The sequence below is a fragment of the Scyliorhinus canicula genome, chromosome 9 (genome assembly GCF_902713615.1).
Source record: "Scyliorhinus canicula chromosome 9, sScyCan1.1, whole genome shotgun sequence".
Lineage (NCBI taxonomy): Eukaryota > Metazoa > Chordata > Chondrichthyes > Carcharhiniformes > Scyliorhinidae > Scyliorhinus > Scyliorhinus canicula.
The window spans coordinates 151,336,185-151,355,740 of NC_052154.1; the positions used below are offsets into that span (position 1 = coordinate 151,336,185).

General features: G+C 47.8%; 1 protein-coding gene across 9 annotated transcripts in view; it reads left to right on the plus strand.

Annotated features, from left to right (window-relative positions):
• LOC119971787 (liprin-beta-2-like) overlaps nt 1-19,556 on the plus strand; it is a 354,279-nt gene that overhangs the window by 82,509 nt on the left and 252,214 nt on the right. For 6 of the 9 annotated variants that reach the window (XM_038807902.1, XM_038807901.1, XM_038807908.1 and 3 more), the window contains exon 2: nt 794-874. The exons of 1 other annotated variant lie outside the window; for it this stretch is intronic. The gene's annotated coding sequence lies outside the window, so the exon portion shown is untranslated. The remainder of the gene's footprint in view (nt 1-793; nt 875-19,556) is intronic. 2 more of the 9 variants (XM_038807904.1, XM_038807903.1) reach the window with 1 other exon arrangement.

Here is a 19,556-nt window from a genome sequence, read left to right on the forward strand (position 1 = left end):
CCGGTGAGAATCGCTCGGCTGCATCCATCCGGAAACTCATCTCTCTGACCACTGCAGCTTTTGGCAACCAGGATTTTTGAAGCTCCAGTTAGCCGCTGAGAAGGGAAAACATTATTCTGGATTCTGTAAATAGAGAATCGCCAAAGCAAAACTGGTGCAATTTAATATCGCATGCAGCTTTTAGAAATTATCTTTCTTCCGAAACAATTTTACTCCATAGATAAAAGGCCCCACTTTCCAGAAGGAAAAATTGTGAAGCTTTAAAAACAAAACCTTGGAATTAGACTCGCCTCCTTGTGTTCTCTGTCCAGATGATAAATGGGCTCCCTTCCTAAAACAAGACAAAATATAAACAGCATTTTTGTCAGGGTTCGGCAATCTCACAAGGGTAACTCTCTCTCTTGCCTACTCAGTCCCTATTGCTCCTTTCTTCTTTAAAAACTGAAAGCAAAATTATTCAAATCAATGGTTGGTTGGGAAAAGTCTGAACTGAGCTTACTGAAACTAATTTTAGAACTGACATCTAGGCACAATTTTCAAAAAAACTGGATGTGCATGACAATCAGTGTCTCGAGGGATTTTCGATGCAACTTTCAATCCTAGCTGGCTGCTCTCTCTTGTTGATCAACTTGCCAAGTATCTGCAGCAAGGTTCTCACCGGATTGGGGCCCTTCTTAATTTATTAATCCTCCCATGGAAGTTGTAGGCAGCTAATGTTGAATTTTTAAAAAAGTAAGCGATTGATGTTCTTAGTTAAATGATAGGTCTGAGAATCTGCTTTTCACTTTTTCAGTCTGAACCTCTGATTCGAGAGCAGAGAGGGTGAGAACGTTCCCGGAGTCTGATCCCGGAGTCTGATCCCGGAGTCGAAAAGGTGAGAGCACTGCTGGAATTGGCTGTCTCAGTGTGGTGAATCATAATAGCGTAATTCACACTGTTATCACACACGTTGTACCATGCCTCTGTAAGCTCGGCACACGAGCAGTTGCGCAGCTCTGCCCCTAGGGGGAGGTGTACTGAGAATGCACGGAAATTTGTACTGGGCTCCACCCTTGGCTCCGCCCATGACTCCTCCCCCCCCCCCCACTGGTTGTATAAAGCTTGGCAGTCGGAGCCTGCCTGCCAGTTCATCTAGAGTTCATCTCGTCACAGGCAGGCTCTGTTGTAAGACGATTAAAACCACTGTTCACTTCTAACCACGTGTCGCGTGAATTGATGGTCTCATCAATTTAATCGTCTTAAGAAACAGTGAGGAACGACTATGGAATCAGCCCTCAAGCCTGATCGACTGGAACTCGACCCACAGGATGCAGAGGCGAAAGAAATCTTTTCACATTGGCTCCGATGTTTGAAGGCCTACCTGGCTGAAGTAAGCACCCCAGAAACGGTGGAGGAGCAGAAACTCAGCCTACAGCACGCAAGGGTGAGCCATCGTATATCTACTCAGTTAAACTGTACCGGCTCATATACAGAGGCCCTGGCCCTACTCGACCAAATGTACGTGAGGCCCGTCAATGAGGTCTACGCGCGCCACGTTTTTACTACTCGCCGCCAGCGCCCCACAGAATTGCTAGAAGAATTTCTAGGAGACTTGAAAGCCTTATCCCGGGACTGTAATTACCAGGCAGTAAATGCTGCTGAACATGGAGAACTTGCTGTCCGCGATGTCTTTGTTGTAGGCCTTAGATCGAATTACGTGCGCCAGCGACTGCTGGAGAAAGGGGCTCAAAATTTAGAAGAAGCTGTTGAACTCGCTACAACTATGGAGGTCTCATTTCGTAGCCTCACCTCGTTTCCTGCGGACTCCGCGAGCCCATCATGGGCCCCCGACCAGCGACTGCCCCAGGCTGTGCCGTGCGGCTGCCCAGCCACCATGCTGCCCCAGCCTGCCACTTTTGTGGCCAGTCCCAGCACCCGCGGCAGCACTGCCCGGCCCGCAATGCGACCTGCAGCAGCTGCGGGCGAAAAGGTCACTACACCAGAGTGTGTCTGGCAAGGAAGGCCCCAGCCCCTAATCCTCCCACGAAACAAAGCAACCGCTCTCCGCAGTCGCAGGCCCCGGAACGCTGCGGCCTATGCCCCCGCCTGCCACGTGTGATCCATGGGGGCCGCCATCTTGGCGGACCCCCACCACGCGGCCGACCACGTGTGACTCATGGGGCCACTATCTTCCTCGTCGCCCGCCACGTGCGATCCACGGGGGCGGCCATCTTGGCCTCCACCCTCTCCAAACTCGGAAAATTTGATTGAAGACTGCGACCTCAGCGGGCACTCATCGCGGGGCCACCACAGCGCAGCCGACCGAGCCACCGCCGACCCGCAACTCAACGCAGTCACACTGGACCAATCGCGCCCAAAACATCTCCACAACTCTATGACGACGGTCCAAATCAACGGGTACAGTACACCGTGCCTTTTCGACTCCGGGAGCACCGAGAGCTTCGTACACCCAGATCTGGCAAGACGCTGTTCGCTCCCTGCTTTTCCTGCATGGCAAACTATCTCCCTCGCTTCAGGTTCCCACTCTGTCCACATCCAAGGACGCACCGTCGCGACTCTAACTATCCAAGGCGCTAGTTACTCTAATTTTCAACTATACGTCTTGCCCGAACTCTGCGCCCCACTCTTACTGGGACTCGATTTTCAGTGCAATCTCAAGATTCTCACCCTCCGCTTCGGCGGGCCTCTACCCCCACCCACTATCTGCAGCCTTGCCATGCTGCGAATCCCCCCTCCCATCTCTCTTTGCCAACCTCACTCCGGACTGTAAACCCGTAGCCAATCGCAGCAGGCGGTACAGCCTACAGGACAGGGTGTTCATTCGAACCAAGGTCCGGAGGCTCCTACGTGAGGGGATCATAGAGGCCAGTAACAGCCCCTGGAGAGCTCAGGTGGTGGTCGTCAAGACCCGGGAAAAAATCCGCATGGTCATAGATTATAGTCAGACTATTAATCGGTTTACGCTCCTCGACGCGTATCCCCTCCCCAGGATTGCAGACATGGTGAATCAGATCGGCCAGTATCGGATTTTTTCCATGGTGGATCTGAAGTCTGCATACCACTAGCTCCCAATCCGCCCGGAGGACCACCACTCACGGCGTTCGAGGCCGATGGCCGCCTCTTCCATTTCCTCCGGGTCCCCTTTGGCATCACAAATGGGGTCTCGGTGTTCCAACGAGCAATGGACCGAATGGTGGACCAGTAAATGCTGCGGGCCACGTTTCCGTACTTGGATAAAGTCACCATCTGCGGCTATGACCAGCAGGGCCACGATGCCAACCTCAATCGATTTCTCCAGACGGCCCAGAAGCTTAATCTCACGTACAACAAGGAGAAATGCGTTTTCCGCACAACCAGACTATCCATCCTCGGATATGTTGTGGAAAACCGAGTCCTGGGCCCTGACCCGGACCGTATGCGTCCCCTCTAAGAAATCCCTCTCACTCATTGTCCCAGGGCCCTCAAACAGTGCCTGGGGTTCTTTTCATATTATGCCCAGTGGCTCCCTCAGTCTGCAGACAAAGCCCGCCCACTCTTTAAGGCCACACTTTTTCCCCTGTCAGCTGAGGCCCGTCAGGCCTTCAACTCCATCAAGGAGGACATTGCCAAAGCTGCCATGCGGGCGGTGGATGAATCCGTCCCTTTCCAGGTTGAGAGCGATGCCTCAGAGGTCGCCCTTGCAACCACATTAAATCAGGCAGGGAGACCAGTCGCATTTTTCTCCCGAACCCTCTCCGTTTCGGAACTTCGTCACACCTCGATCGAAAAGGAAGCACAAGCTATTGTGGAGGCTATTCGTCACTGGAGACACTACCTCGCAGGTAGAAGGTTCACCCTCATCACCGACCAAAGATCGGTTGCCTTCATGTGTGACAACTCGCAAAGGGGCAAAATTAACAATGATAAAATTCTGAGGTGGAGGATCGAGCTCTCCACCTACAAATGCGATATTATGTATCGACCGGGAAAGCTCAACGAGCCCCCAGATGCCCTGTCCCACGGCACGTGCGCTAGCACGCAGGGCGACCGCTTAAAAGCCATCCACAATGACCTCTGCCACCCGGGGGTCACTCTGCTTGCCCACTACATTAAAGCCCGTAATCTGCCTTTCTCCACCGAGGAGGTAAAAACCGTCACCAGGGATTGCCCGATTTGCGCAGAGTGCAAACCGCACTTTTATAGACCAGACAGGGCCCACCTGATCAAGACTTCTCGGCCTTTTGAACGCCTCGCTATCGATTTCAAAGGGCCACTCCCCTCGACTGTGTCCTTCCTAAATTTCACCGACGAGATCTCCCGCTTCCCTTTTGCTATCCCGTGCCCCGACATGACCTCCCACACAGTCGTCAGGGCCCTGCATAGTATCTTCACCCTGTTTGGTTTCCCCAGCTATGTACACAGCGACCGGGGTTCGTCCTTCATGAGCGACGAGCTGCGTCAGTACCTGCTACACAAGGGCATCGCCTCGAGCAGGACTGCCAGCTATAACCCCAGGGGGAACGGGCAGGTGGAGAGGGAGAATGCGATGGTCTGGAAGACCGTCCTACTGACCCTCCGGTCCAGGAATCTCCCGATCTCCCATTGGCAAGAAGTCCTCCCAGACGCTCTCCACGCTATTAGGTCCCTCTTGTGTACCGCCACCAATCAGACCCCTCACGAGCGGCTCTTTATCTTTTCCAGGGGCACTACCACGGGGGTTTCGCTCCCGGCATGGTTGAAGACACCGGGCCCAGTGCTCCTCAGGAAGCACGTCAGGGCACACAAAACTGACCCGCTTGTGGAAAAAGTGCTCCTACTTCACTCAAACCCCCAATACGTCTTCATAGAGTTCCCTGACGGCCGTCAGGACACCTTATCCCTCCGGGACCTGGCGCCTGCAGGATCAAACCCCACCACCACCACCGCTACCCCTCACACTACATCCCACCCAACTCGCAGCGCCCCACGCCCCTGCGCCTACCAGCTCGCTACACATGTTCCGTGCGCCTGCACCCACAAGCTCCCAGTGCCCCCACTCCCCAGTCGAACTAGACGGGTACGAAGCTCGGACAGAATCACCCCCGGAGTCTGCCATCGTACCCCAACCGACCGTGATCATCCAGCCACCAGAAGAGACTGCAACCCCGGTGCTCCACCGATCACAACGGACAACTCGACCACCGGACAGGCTCAATCTGTAAACCATCACCCCCGCCGGACTTGATTTTTTTACAGGGGATGAATGTGGTGAATCATAATAGCATAATTCACACTGTTATCACACATGTTGTACCATGCCTCTGTAAGCTCGGCACACGAGCAGTTGCGCGGCTCTGCCCCTAGGGGGAGGTGTACTGGGAATGTACGGAAGTTAGTACTGGGCTCCACCCTTGGCTCCGCCCATAACTCTTCCCCCCCCCCCCCACACTGGTTGTCTAAAGCTTGGCAGTCGGCGCCTGCCTGCCAGTTCATCTAGAGTTCATCTCGTCACAGGCAGGCTCTGTTGTAAGACGATTAAAACCACTGTTCACTTATAATCACGTGTTGCATGAATTGATGGTCTCATCACTCAGTAACTGCGGTTGACCCATCACTGGCTCAAGAAGAACCTCCCAAGTACTTTTTAAAACTTTGACAGTGAAGGTGCTCTGGGTCGGTTCAAAGCTTTCTAGTGCTTCACAGTCCATAGTGCTTCAGGATTATATGAGCAACCTGCCACCAGTGCCCCAGACGCTCTTTGGGGTTGTGGTTCAGTTTTTGCCAGGATGCTAGTGTTGCTGTGCTATTCGCCTCTCTTCCACCAACTGCCCCCCCCCCCCCCCCCCCCCCCCCCCCCCCCCAAACCACCACCAAATCCTAGTGGTTACACCTGCCCAGTCTCTGCCTTTTCCAGAGTAGTTAGTGCCACTACGGTAGCCGTGAAACAGAGCATCAGACACAGCAGTAAGTGATCTTTCAGCCCGTGCAGGTTTAATTGGGTAAGGCTGCCCATTAATTAGCACAGACAGCAGTGTGCAGCGCTGCTGTCGTGTGCCAGGCAGAGCTGGCCCGAATTTCACACTCAGCTGCTTGCAGGACAGAAAGGAAACAAAACTGCTTTTGTGCATTTTTTCAATTGAATGATTATATCTTTTTCCCTATGTGACCCACTTCTTATCTTCAGAATGTGCTGTTGATACATGTGGCCGGATAATGGGGCCATTATGGAGCAAGCTCCACTCTGGATTGACTCCTGGCAACGAATTAGAGTTGATAGTTAAGCTTCAGCTCATATTGGGTTAGGCTGATACATTGGGTTTAGGGTTAATGTTATGGCTTAAGGTTAATATTATTATGGACAGCACATTGTCAACAGCAGAAACACTATCTAATTATAAGAGCATTGGCTCCTGTAATAACAATCAATTTTATGCAAGTTGGCCCAACCAGTGACATCAATAGCTAAGAAAGCAGGAGTGTGTTGGGGAACCCAGATTGGCCAGGCTAGGGGGGGCCGCAGGCGCATTGAGGTCAGGGGTTGCGTCAGTGCGGTGCTGGGTTTAGGGTTTGAACTATATTGCCTATTATTCCATGATGGTGGTTATGGCATTTTATTGGCAAATGCTGTTGCCTTCCTTGGTTACAATGGTAGATGTCAAAATAGTCTCTTTGAATCTATCAAGGTGGAAATGTTCTTACCCAGATGATAAATGGACACTGCACCCTCCCCAGTGCTTCAGTTCTGCCGAAGTATTTGAACAACTAAATGGGAATTTAGTCTTAAATTTTAACGCCAGCCAAATTGCCATGTGCTGCAGCCTCATTCCAGAGATTTGAGCACATCATCCCAAGGATCAATACGGAGGGTGCGCTGGACTGTCAGAGGGTCAGCGCTGAGTGAGCGCTGGACCTTCGGAGGATCAGGACTGGACCATTGGAGGGCCAGTTCTGAGTTCCCCCTGCCTCATCCTGTTGTAAATTCATTGATCGAGATTGGCTGAGATTGTCAACAACTCCGTTATCATTGGATCATGTAACTATTAAGTTGGTAGGGAAGCACGGTGGCGCCGTGGTAGCAGTCTCACGGCGCCGAGGTCCCAGGTTCGATCCCGGCTTTGGGTCACTGTCTGGGTGGAGTTTGCACATTCTCCCAGTGTTTGCGTGAGTTTCGCCCCCACAATCCAAAGATGTGCAGGCTAGGTGGATTGGCCACGCTATATTGCCCCTTAATTGGAAAAAATGAATTGGGTACTCTAAATTTATAAAAAACAAACAAACTATTAAGTTGGTACAAACTAAACTTGAATGTAGACAGGACCTGGTCTTTTATATCTAATAATTCCTATGTTGCTAAATGTAGGGAAAGCTTGATAGCCTTGCATTGGTTTGAGATGTTCAGTCCAAATTTTATAAACTAACTGCTGAAATTATACAGCACGTTTCTCAGTGCCTGATGAAGGATGGCATGTTAACTTTTTTCATATTGATGTTTTATTGGATCCTGGCTGACTCAGTCACCATCTGATATTTAAGCCTGACTCTTCTCTTGTTAGATTTTCGCATACTGGATGCATTTTTTAAAAAAAATGTTTAGCATTGAAGGGAATTGGGCCAAGGCACTATTTCAAGTTCATTATTGAGAAGAAGGTGGTGAATCGCAGTCCTAGAAGTGGAGAAAATGGCCATCTTCCATCTTCACTCTAATTTGTGTGTGATGGACAATCTCTCGATTGGGGCAGCACGGTAGCACAAGTGGGTAGCACTGTGACTTTATAGCACCAGGGTCTCGGGTTTGATTCCCCGCTGGGTCACTGTCTGTGCGGAGTCTGCACGTTCTCCCCGTGTCTGCCTGGGTTTCCTCTGGGTGCTCCGGTTTCCTCCCACAGTCCAAAGACGTGCAGGTTAGGTGGATTGGCCATGATAAATTGCCCTTAGTGACCAAAAAGGTTAGGAGGGGTTATTGGGTTACAGGGAAAAGGTGGAAGTGAGGGCTAAAGTGGGTCGGTGCAGACTCGATGGGCCGAATGGCCTCCTTCTGCACTGTATGTTCTATGATGATGTTGAAATGGATTTAGCAAACCAGACTCCATTCTAAATGTTGATTTTAGCTTTTAATCAGCATTTCCCTATCTTGTAGCAACAAGCCCTGTTGGCTGAGCAATCCAATAAGAGGTGAGAAAGGAAGGGATTTCTTTGTGATGTGATGCATCATTCCTTGCATAAGGCCACATGCTAATCGTGAATGTTATCTGTGCTGTACATACTTAACTCTGTTTGCTTTGGCACTGATTTGTGGAAGTGGCTATGAAAAGACTCTGACCAACATGGCAACAGCATTGTAAGCATCCAATATGGGAACCATGGCTTCAAGGATACTCCAGCTTTATCAAAACTCAACTTATCTAAATATTTCTTGTAAAATTCCAACTTGAGATTTCAAGGTACTACTTATCAATTGTGGGTTTTTTAAATTTGCCAATATAAAGACTTGTATTGATAAGATGAAGCAGGGTTTAATGCCTTAAACTTATGTTGGCTTATTATTTGACATTAACATTTAATATTTCAATTACAGTTTATGCTCTGTAACCACCACACCTGCAGTCTAGGATTCTCTTCATATTGAGAATGCTTTATGGTCAGAACTTCAAGATTGCAATGCCATCATTGATTTCTGGTTGACTTCCCAAATAAGACTTCTAATCACCTTGTGAATGACCGCTTGATCGCATCCCACTCACTACCTTCAACATTCACTCTCTCCATCTGCGCACAGCCGTAGCAACTCTTCCAAAACCCCTTCAACGGCGCCTTCCAAACCAGCGTACTCTACCACCTGGAACAGGACAACAAATAGTAAGAATCCCACAAGAGTAGAAGGAGGCCATTGAACCTACACTGATCCTCCAAAAGAGCCCCCTACCCAGGCACATTGAGAAGCATGGGAACAGCACAACCAGCATGTTCCCTTTTGGGTCACACATCATTCTAACTTGGAAATATATTGCTGTTCCTTCAGTATTGCTGGGTCAAAAAAATGAAACTCCCTCCATGACAAAAACATGAAACTCCCTCCGTGACAGGTTCCAACGCCATCTCCAGGGCAATGCCATGGGCAGTACTGACCTTGCCAGTGACCCCGACATCCCATGAATAAATACAACATCGAGACAAACACACTCCTGAAGCATGGGGGATTGTGGGGTTTGTTTTTCCAACATTCTCTATCTGCTAATCAGGTGACCATTTACAGATTCTATGAGGACATTCTACATACCTAGGTACTAGGGTTCAGTGCATGTCACCCTCAAGATACTGGGAGCATTCTCTTCTTTCAAACCTTTTTGTTCCTTTTTCATCAGTTTTCATTTGTATAGTATCTTTTGTATCCCCAGGACATCCCAAAGGTGTCTCACAGCCAATGAATTGTTCCTGCAGCCACTGACTATTGTTTTGTGTTGAAACACAGCAGTATGTGCAGCAGGGGCAGCACGGTAGCATGGTGGTTAGCATAAATGCTTCACAGCTCCAGGGTCCCAGGTTCGAGTCCCGGCTGGGTCACTGTCTGTGCGGAGTCTGCACGTCCTCCCCGTGTGTGCGTGGGTTTCCTCCGGGTGCTCCGGTTTCCTCCCACAGTCCAAAGATGTGCGGGTTAGGTGGATTGGCCACGCTAAATTGCCCGTAGTGTGCTAATAAAAGTAAGGTTAAGGGGGGGGGTTGTTGGGTTACGGGTATGTGGTGGATACGTGGGTTTGAGTAGGGTGATCATGGCTCGGCACAACATCGAGGGCCGAAGGGCCTGTTCTGTGCTGTACTGTTCTATGTCTATGTCTATTTTTGGAGGTGCTTATTGAGGGATGATGAGAGAATTCTCCCAGTTGTCGCATAGGGCTGCTGAATCATTTACCGAGGGCAGACTGGGCTTTTGTTAAAGGTTTCAGCCAAAAAACAGCACCTTTAACAATGCAGCACTCCCTCAGTACAGCACTGGAGTGCTCGCTTGGATTGTGTTCAAAGTTCAAATCTTTATCCTTTTTTTAAAATTCCGAGTACCCAATTCATTTTTTTTTCCCAATTGAGGGGCAATTGAGCATGGCCAATCCACCTACGCTGAACATCTTTGGGTTGTGGGGTTGAGACCCACACAAACACTGGGAGAATGTGTAAACTCCACATGGACAGTGATCCGGGGCCAGGATCAAACCCGGATCCTCAGCACCTTGAGGCAGCAGTGCTAACCACTGCGCCACCATGCCGCCCATCCAACCTTTATCCTAAAGGAAGCAGCCCCAATTTTTTACGCTGCCATATAATGTCAGGCAGCATCCCAGTGAATCTTTGTGTTACCTCAACATCCATCCTTTCGGATGAAGTCCAAAACTGAACCCATTTCTCACACACTAATTGGTTGCAATTTAATTGTATTTCTCATTTTGATGGACTGCATTAGTAGAACTTGCTGTGGGGCTATCTCAAAGCGAGCCATTGATTTTTGTATTTCTGATGTTTCGGAGCAGCTCTTGAGAGTAAGAGGTTAATTGGTTCTGACAAGGATTTTGCATTGTAATAATTAAATGGATGATTATTAATGAGCTGCAAAAACTGACTTCATTTACATGATGTGAATTGGCAGGGACGCAGACTGGAAATGATTTGCCTTGAGCAATGCGTTTTTTTTGTAGTGAATGAAAAATATTATTGATTGGACGTGGTCAAGCCTGTCGCTATGTCCCAAGTGGGCAGTGAAGAAAACAATTAGTGCGTTGCATTTTTTTTTACATATGGCAACATGTCTGCTCATTATCATTGCTTTAAAACATAATCAAGATGCCTCTTTACCCAGTTCCTTTCAATGTAAGACCAAACTTATTGGGTTTAAATGAGTTTTTAATTGTCTTTCCCTTTGTGCTAATGAAACCTTACTACAGGTAATTAGTTGATGTTGCTAGTTTCTGCAGATCTGTCCTCAGCCAATTTGTGAACCTGTCCATTAATGTGCTTGTATTTATTTTTAAAAATGCATCATATGTTTTATCTTGCAATGTTGTTGCTGCTTATGATCAACGTCAAGCCTGCTCAAATAGGGTCATGGTTACTTTACTGCTTCAAGCACAATATAGAAAAGGAAGGAGGAGCTTTACATATATGTAGTGCCTTTCACAACCACAAGTAAACTCTGTAGATGACTTGCTGGATCTAGGCAATGCAGTTGGGCGGATCATTTGGGAAGAATGAGTTGTCTGAGGTAAGTAAAGAAGGAAGAAACAAGGAGCATGCATTTAAATAGCACCTTTCATGACCTCAGGATGTCCCAAAGTTCTTTACACCCAATCCCAAATTGGTGTCCAAGAAATGGCGAGTATGTTTATTGGTGCCCAAGAAATGGTGAGTACGTTTATTGGTGCCCAAGAGATGGTGAGCGCGTTTATTGGTGCCCAGGAAATGGTGAGCACGTTTATTGGTGCCCAAGAAATGGTGAGCACGTTTATTTGGAATAATAGAAAATAACACTGATTCATTCCCTTCATCTCACGGTTGCGGACTCATTTTCAACTGCCCTAATCTTACTCTTACTATTTCTGGCTGTTGCTCGCCATCGATTGCATTCACCTTGAAACCCATTCTCTAATCTAGCCCTGTTAATCCATCTAATCTCTCCTTCCTGACTTTTCATTCTTGCCTATTTGTAAGGCACTTTGGGAATTAAAAAAAAAAATATTTGAAGTTGTCCAAAACTGGTCTGCTCAAATTATCCCACTGATATCTGTAACTTCCTCTACCCTAAGTTCCTCCAACCCTGGGATCTTTGGCATTCCTCCATTGGCTTCATTTTACCATTGGCGGCCATGCCTTTAGCCATACAGGCAATTAGCTCTGAAATTCTTCCTTTTAAATCTTTCCACCTTGCTCTTTAAGAGCATGCTTTTAAGATGCTCCTTAAAACCCACCTCTTTGACCAAGCTTTTGGCCTCCAGTCCCTATTAGGCAATTTGGACATTCAGAATTCTCCCTCCATGTACCCGAACAGCCGTCGGAATATGGCGACTCGAAAATGTTGACAGTAACTTCATTGCAATGTTAATGTAAGCCTACTTGTGACAATAAAGATTATTATTATTAATAATATCTCCTCATGTGGCGGTCATAACTTAATTACTACTGTGAGTTAGCACAGTTGCCTCACGGCACCGAGGTCCCAGGTTCGATCCCGGCTCTGGGTCACTGTTTGTATGGAGTTTGCACATTCTCCCCGTGTTGGCGTGGGTTTCACCCCCACAACCCAAAAGATGTGTAGTGTAGCTGGATTGGCCAAGGTAAATTGCCCCTTAATTGGAGAAAAAAAAAATTGGATACTCTATTGGTTCATTGGTTTAAAGATACATGAGGGAAAATCAGTTCCAATTCTAGTGCATTCTCCCAGCCAATCGATAAGACAAATTATCTATCATGATGCCTTTGAGAATGTGAGGGCGGCACAGTGGTTAGCACTGCTGCCTCACAGATCCAGGATCTCGGGTTCAATTCCAGCCTCCAGTGACTGTGTGGAGTTTGCACTTTCTCCCTGTGTCTGCGTGGATTTTCTCCGGGTGCTCCGGTTTCCTTCCACAGTCCAAAGAAGAGCAGATTAGGTGGATTGGTCATGCTAAATTGCCCCTTAGTTTGCAAAACGTTAGGTGGGATTACTGGGTTATGGGTACAGGGTGATGGCATGGGCTTAAGTAGGGTGCTCTTTCCAAGGGACGATGCCGACTCGATGGGCCGAATGGCCCCCTCCTGCGCTGTAGGGATTCTAATGAAGAATAAGAAATATGCAGATGAATGTAAAATGGAGTTGTAGCATTTGCCGAGAAAACTAATAATTGTGCAGCAGCAAGGGAGTTTAATATTTGAGAAAATAAGTAGAGAGTGGAGGAAAACCTCCGATAAACAGCAAAAAACTGACGAAGAATAAGTGTCAGCAGAGGAAAGCAGTACATGTGGCCTCACCTGGAGAGAATGGTGGCAGAATGAGTTAACCAGCTTTGGTAAAATGATCATCCTATCACCCGCAGAGCCTTCTGACTCCATGCCTTCAAAAGCGAACATGGTGTTTCAATATTCGAGGCCGCTGCCCTCCAGGGGCTTGGGAGTTGGTGAGACAGGGTGGGCGGGACCTGCTAGGGAGAAGTCTGGAGCGGCAGACAATAAATCCAGGCCGAGGCTCAGAGCTTGCATCACTTACCCGGACCGTCGGAGAAAGTACAGAAGAGGCTGACAAGAAGGGTTCCAGGGCTAGGAAATTTCAGTTGTGAGGAGAAACTAGAGAGTTTGGGACTGTTCTCCTTGGAGAGAAGAAGCTTAAGAAGAGATTTGATAAAGATGTTCAAAGTAGATGTGGAGAAACTGTTCCATCCGTAAAAAGATCAAGAAAGAGAGGACACAGATTTAAAGTGATTTGCAAAAGAGGCAAATGTGATGTGAGAAAGAAAACAGTGGATCTGGAATGTACTGCCTTTAATGAGAGTGGTGGAGGCAGGTTCAATCAAGGCATTCAAGAGGGCAATAATGTCCAGGGCTATGGGGAAAAGGCAGGAGAATTGCACTAAGTCATAATGCTCATTCAGTGCTGACGCAATGGGCCGAGTGGCCTCTTGCACCGTAATAATTCTGATTCTGAGTAGTGCTCGAGATTCATGAAAGGGCACAATTTAGTACTCAGTCACATAACGCAAATTTCCAAGTCTGCCACCTGAACTTGATAAAATCATTGACATCGAAAGAAGGATGCATATTAATTAGTCTACATAGAAAATTTGGATGAAACATGGATGAACTTTGACATGTCAGCAAATAAGACCAAGAAGAACAGTTCTTGCAAAGATGGGGCACGAAGGGCTTCACCAGTGATTCCATTATTTATGGCTGATGGTGTTACATTAAAGCCATTGGTGATATTTGAACACTGAACTCTCCCCAAAGAACTTTTAGAAAAGGCGCTACCATCCAGGTTCACAAGGAAGGCTTGACTGATCAAGGCAGTTGCAAGAAATGTAGAATTTGAGACCATCTGTGACGCGTTGACGATGTGGTGTTGTAGTCCATGGCATGATTTCAACCAAACCGGCACGGCAGTTACATGTGGCAGTCTTAAGTGTTGTTCAGCCTGGCATCACCAAGGACAATTTCTTGTGAAATGATGATGCTGAAGTAACCCATATTAGCGATGAGGAAGATGATATAGATTATAGGCCAGTCAGTATAACCTTGGTGGTGGAGAGGTTTCTAGAAAGAATTCTGAGGGACAGAATATGTCGGCTCTTGACGAGATATTAATTACTCGGGGATAGTCGGTGTGGATTTGTTAAGGGAGGTAGTGTTTAATTTTAAAAAAAAATTTTTATTAGGGTAGCACAGTAGCGCAGTGGTTAGCACTGCTGCCTCACTGCACGAGGTCCCAGGTTCGATCCTGGCTCTGAGTCACAAAGATGTGCAGAGTAGGTGAATTGGCCACCCCAAATGCCCCATAATTGGAAAAAATTAATTGAGTACACTAAATTTATAAAATTGTATATTTTTATTCTCCTTTTTCACATTTTTGTCCAAATTCACACCCGCCAAAACCGGCCAACAATTCCTCCCTCCCATCAACCCCTCCCAAACAACCCTCAACATTTTAAATTGAAACATCAAAGAAAAGGATTCAAGAATCCACCATCCACCCATACACAGTCACCAACAACATACACAGTCCAACCCCCTCCCCCCCCCCAAACCTTTGATGTCATCTAATTCTTGAAAGTGCATAATAAACAAAGCCCTTGAATTGTAGAACCCTTCCATCCTTCCCCTCAACTCAAACTTCACCACCTTGAGTACTTAAAAACTCCCAACAGATCCCCCCCGCCACGCCAACACACAGGGTGGAGAAACTGACCTCCACCCCGACGGTGATCAGAGAGGTGAAGGTTCCGCTTCCAACCCCGGCTGATCCGATACCCTGAATTTGGCCTCCAGAGGATCTGGCTCAAGCCTCGCATGTACCACCTTTGAAATTACACTGAACACCTCCCACCTCCCTCCAGCCTTGGACAGGACCAAAATATATGAATGTGGTTTGCGCCCCCTTCCCCGCAACATTCACAATCATCCTCTACCCACTCAAAGAATTGGCTCATCCTCGTCTTTTGAGAGGTGCGCCTATACACCACTTTCAGCTGTATCGGCCCCAACCTCACACACGAAGTTCGAACCCCGACACAGACCCCCTCCATTCTAACCCACTGGGAGTGCCCCCCCTTAACCCCTCACCTTCTCCGCGTTCACCGTCTAGTAATAATATAGTAAATTCGGAAGATCCAAACCCCCAGTATTTAAATTTAATCAAATCTTTTCTGGAGGTAACCAGAAGTGTTAATGAGGGTAATGCATCTGATGTGGTCTATATGGACTTTATAGCGAGACTATAAGTCCCTCTTGGCAGACTGGTCAAGTAAGGGCCTATGGAATCCAAGGGCAAGTGACAGATTGGACCCAAATTTGGCTGAGAAGTACGGGCAGTGGGTGACTGTAAAGCAGGCATTGTCAAACTTGGGGGTGCGACCCAAGGGTGGGGCGGGTGTCGGGAGTGTGTCGGAGCCATCCATCGCGGTGCTCCCAGGCGCGCAAATCTGCGCACAGCAGCCGCAGGGGCCACCTGTTAATAACGCCGGCTGCAAGTGTCCTTCAAAATGGCCACGAACATGTAAAACAAAAATGCGGCTGCACTGCGCATGCATGCCAGATCATCGGCACGCATGCGCAAAACTATGCGTGCCAGATCATCGCTCATGCGCAGTGCGGCCACTTTTTTTTTTTGAACGATCGCAGCTTTTTGTTTTACAAGTTCCAGGGTGTTTCATTCATTTATTTTATTCATTTTATTTTTTTTTTACAAGTTTGGGGGAGTTTTATTTGATAATATTTTACAGTAAAAAAATGCAGAACTTTGGACAGATAGAGACTCCATACTTTCCAACACTGGAAGGCTTCAACACAACAGGTTCCATTGGAGGAGCGTGTACAAGGGCCAAAGGGACCCAAATCCATTTCCTCCATTTATTTCAGCAGCAAACAAGGTAAGAGAAAATAGTGGGTTGCGCAGGTCAGCCGGCGTAGGCTGCAAAGGTCAACTGGCATGGGTCGCAAAGAATGGCCGTCTTGGGCCACGAAGGCCAGCCGGCGTGGGTCACGAAGGTCTTATGGCGTGGATCCCGAAGGTCGGTCGGGTTGGGTCCCGAAGGTTGGCCGGTTGGTAAAAATGGGTCCCCGGAAAAAAAGTTTGAAGAACACTGCTGTAGAGGGATGTTTCTGTGACTGGAAGTTTATTTCCAGTGGGCTCCGCAGGGCTTGGTGCTGGTGCCCTTGCTGTTTGTTGTTGACATTAATGATTAGGACTTAAAGACTTCGAGTATGTGTGAGAAATTTGTGGATGACACGAAAATTGGTCTGGTGCTAAAAAGTGAAGAGGATAGCTGTGGACTGCAGGAGGATATCAATGGACTAATCAGGTGGTAAATTGTAGAATTTACAGTGCAGGAGGAGGCCACTCGGCCCATCGAGTCTGCACCGGCTCTTGGAAAGAGCACCCTACCCGAGGTCAACACCTCCACCCCATCCCCATAACCCAGTAACCCCACCCAACACTGACGGCAATTTTTGACATTAAGGACAATTTAGCCTGGCCAATCCACCTAACCACATCTTTGGACTATGGGAGTAAACCGGAGCACCCGGAGGAAACCCACGCACACACGGGGAGGATGTGCAGACTCCGCACAGACAATGACCCAAGGCGGAATCGAACCTGGGACCCTGGAGCTGTGAAGCAATTATGCTAGCCACAATGCTACCGTGCTGTCCACAGTGGGAAATGGAATTCGACCCAGAAAACTGTCAGGTAATGTACTTGGGAGGGCTAACAAGGCAATGATTAGTAGGATCCTGAAAAGTGTTGAAGATCAGAGGGACCTTGGAATGCAAATCAACAGATCTCTGAAGGTGGCAGGGCAGATAGATAAGTGGTTAAGAAGATATATGGGGTGCTTGCCTTACTCGAGGCATAGAATACAAGAACGGGGAGGTCACGTCGGAACTGTAAAACGCTTGTTAGATCACAAATGGAGTACTGCCTGCAGTTCTGGTCACCACATTATAGGAAGGAAGAGATTAACTCGGATGCTGCCTGCGCTGGAGGGTCCGAGCTATGAGGAGAGATTGGATAGGCTGGAGGATCTGAGCTATGAGGAGAGATTGGATAGGCTGGAGGATCTGAGCTATGAGGAGAGATTGGATAGGCTGGAGGATCTGAGCTATGAGGAGAGATTGGATAGGCTGGAGGATCTGAGCTATGAGGAGAGATTGGATAGGCTGGAGGACCTGAGCTATGAGGAGAGATTGGATAGGCTGGAGGATCTGAGCTATGAGGAGAGATTGGATAGGCTGGAGGATCTGAGCTATGAGGAGAGATTGGATAGGCTGGAGGATCTGAGCTATGAGGAGAGATTGGATAGGCTGGAGGATCTGAGCTATGAGGAGAGATTGGATAGGCTGGAGGATCTGAGCTATGAGGAGAGATTGGATAGGCTGGAGGATCTGAGCTATGAGGAGAGATTGGATAGGCTGGAGGATCTGAGCTATGAGGAGAGATTGGATAGGCTGGAGGATCTGAGCTATGAGGAGAGATTGGATAGGCTGGAGGATCTGAGCTATGAGGAGAGATTGGATAGGCTGGAGGATCTGAGCTATGAGGAGAGATTGGATAGGCTGGAGGATCTGAGCTATGAGGAGAGATTGGATAGGCTGGAGGATCTGAGCTATGAGGAGAGATTGGATAGGCTGGAGGATCTGAGCTATGAGGAGAGATTGGATAGGCTGGAGGATCTGAGCTATGAGGAGAGATTGGATAGGCTGGAGGATCTGAGCTATGAGGAGAAATTGGATAGGCTGGAGCTGTTTCCTCAGAGCAGCATATATTGAGGGGACCTGATCGAGGTGTATAAGATTGAGGGGCATAAATAGGGTGGATACGAAGATACTTTTTCCATTAGTAGAAGGGTCAATAACCAGGGGACATAGATTTGAGATAACAGGTAGAAGGTTTAGAGGGGAGTTGAGGAGAAACATTTTCACCCAGAGGGGAGTCCCGAACTCACAGCCTGAAAGGGTGGTTGAGTCAGAAACTCTTGAAACATTTAACTATTTAGATATTCACTTGTGTTGCCATAACCTCGAGGGCTATGTGCCAAGTGCTGCAAAATGGGTTTAGTATAGTCAGATCTTCGTTGACCTAAGTGGATATGATGGGCCGAATGGCCTCCCTTCTGTGCTGTAAACATCTATGAATCTTTGAATTATACAGTTAGGCCATTGGGATGAATTATTAAGTAATTCAGATGGTTATCAGAGAGATTTGAAGGATTTTCAGGTGAAGTGTTTTAGTTAATTTGTTTTTCTTTTTGTTACTGGTTCATTTGATGCACGCATCAACTGCTAGAGCATCATTTTATTGCCCATCTCTGATTGTCCTTAAGAAGATAATGATGAGCCACCTTGAACTGCAGAAGTCCAAATGTTGTAAGTGCACCCACAGTGCTGTTCGGGAGGGGGTTCAGGATTGTGACCCAGTGACAGTGGAGGATTGGTGATATTGTTCCAAGTCAGGATGGTGTAAGGCTTCGAGGAGTACTTGGTGGTGGTGTCCCCATGTACCTCCTGCCCTTGTCCTTCTAGTAATAAAGGTTATGGGTCTTGGAAGGTGCTGTCGAAGGAGCCTTAGTAGGTTTCTGCAGTGCAGTACCATCAGACGATGGTAAACACTGCTGCCACTGTACATTGGAAGTGGTGGGAGTGGATGTTGAAAGTGGTGGATAGGATGAAATCACGCGGGCTGCTTCGACCTGGGTGGTGATAGGATTCTTGGAGCTGCACTCATCCAAGCAAGAGGAGAGTATTCCATCACGCTCCTGACTTGTGCCTTAAAGATGGTGGAAAGGCTTTGGAAATGCGGAGGTGAGAATTCCAAGCCTCTGACTTGCTCTTGTAGCCACAGTATTTATATGACTGGTTCAGTTCCTGGTTAAGGATGTTGATGGCTGAGGGTTCAATGATGACATTGCCATTAAATGTCAAGAGATGGTTAGATTCCTTCTTTTGCAGAAGGTCATTATCTGGCACTCGTCTGACATGAATGTTATTTATATAAAACATTTTTTATATAGCAAGGGGTTGCATTACCTGACAATTCGGGATGCCAACCCTCCAGAAATTGAAGATCAATCTCCAGGCCTCTGCTACATGCAGCCCTGGAGAAAGATCATCGGGACAGTGAAAAAAATATTTTTTTCTCTTTCTTTATCTTTACCAGAAATACAAATATTGAAAATGGGGGGCAAAAGGGTTGTGTGCCAGGCGGTCAAAAATTCTCCAATTGGGTAATGAGTCGTCTAGCTTTCCAATTGGCGTAGCAAGGCAGGCAATCTCTGGTGGACTGTGGAAGCTCAGTCCCTTGATGGAGGGTTCAACGACCAGGAATCTTGGATTTAAGGCAAGGGGCAGGACATTTATGGGGAATGTGAGGTAAA